Raw genomic sequence first — 9,196 nt, forward strand, 5'->3', positions numbered from 1 at the left:
CTCTCTCTCTCTCTCTCTCTCTCTCTCAAATAAAAAAAAAAATTGTGAAGCTACCAACTTGTAATGATACTCTATAAAAAGAGGGTACTTACACATTTGCATATTTCCGTGTTTTTTACAGATGCAGAAGACTTTCCAAAGAACCTCTTATCTTTTCTCTTACTATTTTTATTGATGTTTGTAAAACGTATTCATAAATCAGTTACCTACTTTATGAACATTTTATAATGGACTGATTTTTATGTCTTATTACTCATTTCAATTATTGAGTCCTGGCTGCAAAGCACTAGGTTCAGCGCAAGAAAAGAAAGGTTCATGAACTTGTTGCCTGAAAGAACACACACGAAAGCATAAAACTGAACCATTGAATCAGTAAAAGGTCATCTCCTTCAAAAATGGGAAGCCTAAGAAGTGAATACAAAAATCAAGTATTATTGCCTCAAAGCAATATTTGGTATACAAATCTAAACCGAGCAAAACAAGATGTTTTTATACCTCTCTACATAAATTTTTGCTGAGTGCTTCTCAGGAATTTTTAAATCTTGGTTTGGGGCTCCAAGTGCAAATTGTTTCTTTTATCAAGTAGCAAGAAGAGCCTCAGCGTACCTGATAGACAAGGAGTCCTTCTGGGAAGTTGCTTCAACAACCAAATTTTGCAGTCGAAGTGAATCTCTCTGACAGGTGTGGTAAGGTATAGCAAAGGGTAAGTTTGGATGCTGAGACCATTGATGCTAAGGACAGCAAGTTAAGGAAGTTAGGCCCACGGAGCCTCGCCCATGTGAGAAAGAATTGGACAAACATGGTCGCCTGTTCTTCCTCTTCCGCCTTTGCTGCAGGACAGCGCCTGAGTTACTACAGCTTTTGTTGCCCCTACTAGAGATGTTCTCAGGGCACCTAATCAGTCTCCATTGCCAATAGATAACTGAGGTGGGTGAATAAGAATGAAAGAGATTGCTGCTTTACTGATTTAATACGTGTTTTCCTAAGAGAGGATAAATGAAATATGACTAAAAATTTAGGTGTTTATAAAACCACAACTGCCCATTTTCAGGTTACCATCTTGGTTCATTTAAAATTGATTAATAATATTAAATAAATGTCTGTTTCCACTGCAAGTAACAAAATAGTTGACTAAGTGTGTTTTCCATATTACATGAAATTCAGCAGTATAACATTGTCAGGCATTTAGGTTTAGCTCCGAAGTTCTAACTTAACCCTTCCTACTTGCAAAAAATGCTGTCATAGCTGTAAACATCACATTTTTAGATACCAAATTTCAAAAGCGGGAAGGAAGGATGTCTTTTAACTAGAGTGAGAAATCTTTCAAAGAATACCCACAATAGATTTTTGTCTAGGTGTACTTTGCCATGATTTGGTTACAAGTTGAGGCATTGTCAGCTTATGTGGAAAGGTGAGCTCTGATAGTAAAGGGAGATAGCTTGAGGGAGGTCCCCAATTGTGCCTGCCACAAGGGAGAATTTTAATTTTCAGTTTGGGGTTGTGGTGAATTTTATGAATCCTTTCTTCATTAATAAAAAAAATATATATATATATACAAAATAGGCTCATAAAGAAAAACACAGGAATTATGACACGTAGTGTAATGATAGAGGTTTTTAAGTTCAATTTCTGCCTTAAAAGTTGTCACAGAAGCAAAAATGACTTAATAATAACAAAAATAGCTTTATTGACATACCAAAAAAGTATACATATGTAAAATGAAAAGTCTGGTAAGTCTTGACATGTATATAGCTATGAAACCATCAACCACAATCAAGATTACTGTATTCACCATCCCATTCTTTCATTTAGTGTAATTATTTTGAGATTCATTCATGTTATGGTAAAACCTAACAATGATTTCCTTTTTTATTGATGGACCTTTGGATTGTTTCTAGTGTTTGCATGTTACAATAAAGTTGCTATGAACATTGATATAGAGTATATCTTTCTATGAACATATTTTTCTTTTAACAAATACCAAGAGGTAGGATGGCTGGATTTTATAGTGTGCATATGTTCAACTTTGTAAAAAAACTGCCAAATTGTTTTTCAAATTGATTGTACCATTTCACATTTCTTTTTCAAAAAATTTATTTTTTAATATATTTGATACAGGGTCTCACTTTTCAGCTCAGACTCATAGTGATTCTCCTGTTTTTTCATAGTGATCCTCCTTGTTTTCAGACTCCCCAATGCTGGGATTACAGGTTTACGCCCCCAAGCTGGTCTCGGTGGCCTTCTCAGTGCACCCAGGGGTGGGGCCAGTGGTGCTGGGGATCGAGCCCTGGTCCCCACTCTTGACTAAGCAGGTGCTTAGTCTGCTGAGCTATCTCACTGGCCCTTCCATTTCACATTTCTACCAACAGTGTCTGACAGTTTCAGATGCTTCACATTTTTGACAACACCTGATATTTTTCATTTTAGACACTTGAACACAGGTGTATGGTGGTATTTGACTGAAAACTTTTAATTTATATTTGTATAATGAGTAATAGGTATCTTTTAACATGCTTACTAACCATCTAGATATTTTTTTCATTTATGTATTTGGTACAGGGTCTCACTATAGAGCTCAGACTCATAGTGATCCTCCTGTTTTCAGCCTGCCCGGTGCTGGGATTATAGGCGTGTGCCACCATGCCCCGACTCATTTGCTGGCTCAGCACGCCCCAGAGGTGGGGCCAGCAGGGCATGTGGGACCAGGAGCAAACCCTCAGCCCTGTGCTTGCCAGGGAAGCACTTTTTCCACTGAGCCATCTCCCCAGCCCTTCCAGCTGGTCTTGAAGTCAGTTTGTAACACAGGCTGACCTTGAACTCACAGCAATCCACCTGCCTCAACCTCCTGAGTGTTGGGCTCACAGATATGTGCCACCATGCCTGGCCTGTTTTCTTATTATGTGCATTTTATCTTGGTGTTATGTCTAAGAAACTGCATACTTCACATTTCTGAAAAATCTCTTTTTTTAAACAATAGGTATATTGTTATCCATCTATAGAATAAATATGCCCTGTTGTCTATTTAAGGCTCACATTAAATCTCTCAACTGTTATGTTCATATGAATTATGTCATGAATTTTTTTAAAAGAAATAAAATTGTTTTAACTATAGCAATATAACCCTTAAATATATGTAAGATTATAAAGAATGCATATTCATACAGAATCTACTAAAAAAAACTTTTGCAAAGTCACCTGATACAATGTTGATATAAAAAAATTAATTTTATTTCTGTATATGGTTAAATCTCCTGGGTTATGTCATGAAGTTTGCCTACACTCGTTGAGTTCTTGTTATAGTTTGAATTTAAAATAGTCCCTCAAAGCTCAAATGTTAAAGGATTGGTCCATGGGTGATAGTGCTGTGGCAGGTGGTAGAGACTTTAAGAGGTGGGGCCTAGGTAAAGTTAGGTCACTGGAAGTGCACTCCCAAAGAGGATATTGGGACCTCCCACTCTTTGTCTCCCTTTTTCCTGCCTGCCAAGAAGAGAGCAGTCTTTCCCGCCCATACTTTTCAGCCATAATGTTCTTCCTCACCATGGGCCAACTGATGCGGTCAAGTAAAAGGAAGCTAATTAACACAGTCCCCTCAACATGAAAGGACTCATCTTAAACCAGACCACTCAAGCCTTTCCTGGGAGAAAAATACTTAGACCTCCTCATTGTGACATGCTATAAAACTCTTCTTTCCTTTCTTTGATCTGAACTTCACTGTCAACTTCTCAGTGAGCCATACTTGCCCTGCTTATCTAAAGTAGGTGCACTCCAATGTATTTCCTTTTTATGTCCTTCTAGTATTTATTGTAATCTGAATTACCTTTTTAAAAACTTGATATACTTTTGCACCCTCAGTATAAGTTCTGTGAAAGGAAAGGCTTTGCCTATTTTGTTCACCTTTTACTCCTACTACCTAATATAGCAGCACTTAATAAGTATCTATTGCATGAGTAACTATGCCATAGTTATGTGTGTGCTGATGCAGAAAAATGTAAAGATATTTAAAAATTTTTAAACTAGGTTAAACAATGTACTTCAAGAAAAGTCCCATGTTGGATTAAATAAAAAGGATATACATTCACATGATTTTTAATAGATAAAATATTTTAAGAAGTTACAAAAAAACCTTTTTAATACATACTTCTACAGGCCCAGCCATATAGCTCAGCAGACTAAAGCGCCTGCTTAGGCAGAGCGCAGTGGCCAGGGTTCGATCCCCAGCATACTATGCCTGCCCCGACCCTTGGGGTGCACTGAGACAGCGATTGAGACTGGGTGTGGTGGCACGTGCCTATAATCCCAGCGCTTGCGAGACTGAAAACAGGAGAATCACTACAAGTCCGACCTACCTAGTGAGTCCCTGTAGACCCAGAAAACCCTGTACTAAATACATTTAAAAAAAAATGTTTCTACAGGATTAAATTTGGTGTTTGTGGGAAAGTGGGAAAGTAATATTTTTATTTTTTAATTTATACCATTCTTTACCATTTGCATTTTTACTATATATGCGTGGATCTTTTTCTTTTCTTTTTTAGGCAAGGTCTTCCTCTATAGTTAGGCTAAACTTGAGCTCACTATGTATGTAGCCCAGGTGGGCCTGCAACGCACAGTAATCTCCTGCCTCAGCCTCCGGAGGGACGTGATTACAGGCATTCACCATCATGCCTGGGTCCTTATTACTAAATTTTAAGATAAATTATTATAGTAGTACGTTTTCTCTGAAGGATATAAAACTAAACTATTTCTAAGATTTTTTCCCTTCAGTCCATTGCCTTGTCACTCTGACTGGCATCATGAAGAGTTTAGCATTCTCCAACAATGAGCAGATCCCTGAGGATTGCTGGTCTTTAAATTACCAAACTGAGTTAATGCAGCCAGTTGCAAATACAACTAAAATCACTTCAACAGAAGATTTATAGGATTTAAATATAACATTTTATCAGAAGTGACTTAGAAATAACCCATCTTTATATAATGAGGGTTACCTTAGAAAGTGATAAACATACATATGAATTCAGGGACATATAAAAGATTATTTCCTTGCAGGCTGTCAGAATCCATTGTCTGCACTTCCACATGTAGATCTCATTAGTAAATTAATACATTTGGACCCCCAGCCCCTTTTCCTATTAGTGAATAATTTGGAGAACCTCCCAGATCTCCTAGATGTTTGCAGTAGAAAATGACATTGAAACTGGTAGGAAGTCGGCTGTAATAACCACATCCTTGTGCTTTCCCTTGCTCAACAGTAAGCGTGTCAAAATAGAGTTAATGCAAAAGAAATGTAAATGACTCTAGCCACACATGCTTGCCTTTTTTATATAAGGTCCTTTTGCTTCAGCCAAGATTATTTTAAAACATAATATTGACATTTAGATAATCATAGCATTTATACATCTCATCAAGTTTAAAATTCCAAATCTGTGGAAAAATACATCAAATTGTTAGAAAAGAAGGCATTGAGCTGAATGAAAGTTGATTATTAAGCACTTGAAGTACATGAACTTTACTGAGATAATTTTAGTTAAAATTATCTAAATTATGATTTCTGCCTGGATCTAAAGTAATGGTTTGACCATAGTGGATTTAATTATCAATGTGAGACACTAGAAATTTTTTTTTAACAATTTAACTTTCATATTAAGAATAAACTTTGAAAATAACTTCTGAAATCTTATGACAAATTCTAAATGGAACAGAGTGTTTTAAAATTGTTAACTAACCAATGTGACTTGAGGGGAAGTCCTCTAGGGAATTTGAAATTTTCTTTATTGATTGAGGGACACATGCTCATCTTGGCAGCACATGTACTAAACTTGGACAGATGGGGGCCGGGGAGACAGCTCGGTAGAGTATGCGCTTGCCTGGCAAGCGTAAGGGCCTGAGTTCAATCCCTGGTTCTGCCAAGAATAAATAAATAAAATAAAATAGAACTGATGAAGGCATACTTACGAGATGAGAAAGCTCTTCTTCCCTCAGAGACTCTCATCTAATGAAAGGGCACCCACCTTGCCACAAGTGACTTCTCAAGCGAGGGGAGCTTACTGGAGAGGGCAAAACAACTTTGAGACATTGGACAGCCACCAAACTAACTAAAATATAGCAGCAAGGGAGCCACTCCAGCTTAAACTTTTTTTTATGTAAACTTATGCATTTTTTTTTTAACTTTAAAAAATTCAAGGGCTGGTGAGATAGCTCAGGGGACTAAGTGCCTGCTTAGGCAAGTGCAGGGATGGGGTTCGATCCCAGGCATTACAGGCTGTGCAGTCCCCACTCACCCCCACCCCCCAACCCCTCACCAGTCTTCCAACCCTCCACCCCACCCCCAGTCACCCACGCCTGGGTACGCTGAGCCAGCACTGAGACCAAGCATGGTGGCACATGCCTTTAATCCCAGCGCTGGGGAAGCTGGAAACAGGTGGATCACTATGAGTCCGAGCTGCATAGGGAGACCCTGTACCAAATGCATTTAAAAAAAAAAAATTCAAGAACAATTACATAGAGTTGAGAGTGGATAGTTGAAAACTTTGAGGTCAAGTTAAATTATGACGTTACCTAATCATAATCACATACATTCTGTCATCAAATTAATCAAATTGAGCCTTCCAATGAGTTTTAATAAGGAATTAAGTCTTAAGTTTTACCAGCTTCATTTTAAAAAAAATTCTAATGTATTTGGTTGCTGCAGGGTCTCACCAAGCAGCTTGGATTCATGGTAAGCCTCCTGCTTTCAGCCTCTCCAGTGCTGGGATTACAGGCCTGCGCCTCTATAGCTGGGCTCTGGCAGGCACAACCCGGCCTGAGGGTGGGGCTGGAGTGGCATGTGGTGTTCTGGGGATAGAACCATTGTCCCTGCCTTGCCTAAGCTTGCCTAAGCACTTTAGTTCACTGAACTATCTCACCCGCCCTCCCAGGTTCATTTTTAAGGGACAATAAGTAAGTTGTTTTCAGAAGCCTCTAAGGGAAAATAAGATGAACAAGAACTGTATTAACTGGAAGGAACAGTTAACTAGAAGGCATAACATTACAATGAGAACTATATAGAAAATGAATTTGAATATTTTCAGTGTGTATTTACACATTCATTCTTGATATATATATATATATATATATAGTGTGTGTGTGTGTGTGTGTGTGTGTGTGTGTGTGTGTGTGTCAGAGACCCCATTGTCCCAAAATCTACGTCCCCACCTTTCAGAGGGTGTCACACTTGTATATGTGTAAGAACCCTCTTCCTTGAACTTGGAAACCTTTGTTCACTGATGAGGGTAATACAGAAATCAGAAATGTAGTTCCCATGCTCTTCTTAACCACACAGAACACAAATAAAAATATACTGTGCTGAGGAGATAGCTCAGTAGTCTAAGCGCCTACGTGGCAAGTGCAAAGACCTAAGTTTGATCCCCAGTACAGCATGCCGTGCCGGGTGGTACATGCCTGTAATCCCAGAGCTGGGGAGTCTGGGGCAGGAAGATCACTGAGTCTGAACTGTGTAATGAGACCTGTATCAAATAAATAATAAATAAATAAATACATAAAATTTTAAAAAACAAACAAAAACCAAATATGCTGTAGTTAGGCCCCTTTAAAAGAAATAACTCTTTGCTATTTTATAATAGTCATCACAGGTAAATCCTGCAGTTCTCTGAGTAAATAGCATTTTCACATGTATGTAGCCTTCACCTTCTCACTGGTGGATGTATCTTACCTATGCCTTTTCATTGACTTGAGCTTTGAAAACCCAATCTGGCTTCCACATCCTACCAGTTCTCCTTTTATAATATGTTTATTAGAATGAGCCCATAGGCAACTTACTGACTCCCTTTCTACATTGGTTTCCTATTTTTCTGTAGTAGAATCTTGGGACAACTGAATGAAATGAATTATTAAAGCTGAGGACTTGGCAGGTGTTAACTATCAAGAAAGTGATGGTATATTAAAACTGATGTTGTTCTGCCTCATTTTTCCCTCCATTCTAGGCCATTTGTCATATTGGTCAATCTTCCTAAAATGTCTTTGAGGCTGAACAGCCTGCAATTCTAGCACTGTAGGAAGCTGAAGTAGAAGGATAGCAAGTTCAAGCCTGACCTGGACAACTTAGTGAGTTAAAGAGACTCAGAACAGATACTTATTATGTATTTCTTTTTTTGATGAATATTGTTTTATTATGTATTTCTAGATTTTTTTGTAGCTAGAATTCTGAATATGAATTATATCTTTCTCAGAGACCACATGCACATACTTACTATAGGATATTGTTATAACTGTTCTATTTTATTGCTACTTACTGTTGTTCACCCACTCATACCAAAGATGGAAATTGTTTTTTGAATTCTAACATGATATTTATATATGTTCCCTTGAAAAATTCAAGGAACAAGAATTTGAAGGGAACACATTTCATTATGTTCCATTGTTATGAGCATTCCATAAATGGATCACCAAGCATTGAATGGATAATTGTTTACTGTGGATTTTTTTTTGTGGCACCAGGGATTGAACTCAGGACCTTGCACTTGCCAGACAAGCACTTATTCCACTGAGCTATCTTCCTAGCCCTACTGTGGATACTTTATATTAAATTTGTCATAGGTATGCATGTTCTTTATGCAAAAAAATCATATAAATAGAGCTTAGTACTATACATAGTTTCAGACATTCATTGGTGATCTTGGTATGTAACTCTTTTGGACAAAGAGGGACACTGAACCTTCCAAAGTCCTTATCTCCTAATACTATCACATTGGGGGCTAACATTTCAACACAGGAATTTTGGGGGAACATATTAAGACTCATAACTAAATCCAGAAATAATGTTTAGCCAGCTTTCAGGGCCTCTCTTGGCCTAGTCAAGTTGACACAAAAAAGTTAGCCAGCACACATATGTAGAAAAAGCATCATGCTTCTGGGATTTAATCAATGTAGAGGCAGCTTCTCAAGTGGCAGGTAGAGTTCAGATCATGATAGAAACCTGAGCTGCCCTGGTAGCCTTGCTCCATAGAATAACTCTGGAAGTTGTTCCTGAGTTATTGTCAACCATGCTATTGTTTGGATAAGTGTCCTTCAGAGGCTTGGCCCCCAACTCCTTGGGCTATTAGGAGTAGGGTAGAACGCTTAGAAGGTAGAGCCTGTTGAAAGTCTTTTGATTATATGGGAAATAGCCTTTGAAAGGACTATTCAGATCCTGGCCCTTCTCTCT

The sequence above is a fragment of the Octodon degus genome, unplaced genomic scaffold (assembly GCF_000260255.1).
Source record: "Octodon degus isolate 3935 unplaced genomic scaffold, OctDeg1.0 scaffold00091, whole genome shotgun sequence".
Classification (NCBI taxonomy): domain Eukaryota; kingdom Metazoa; phylum Chordata; class Mammalia; order Rodentia; family Octodontidae; genus Octodon; species Octodon degus.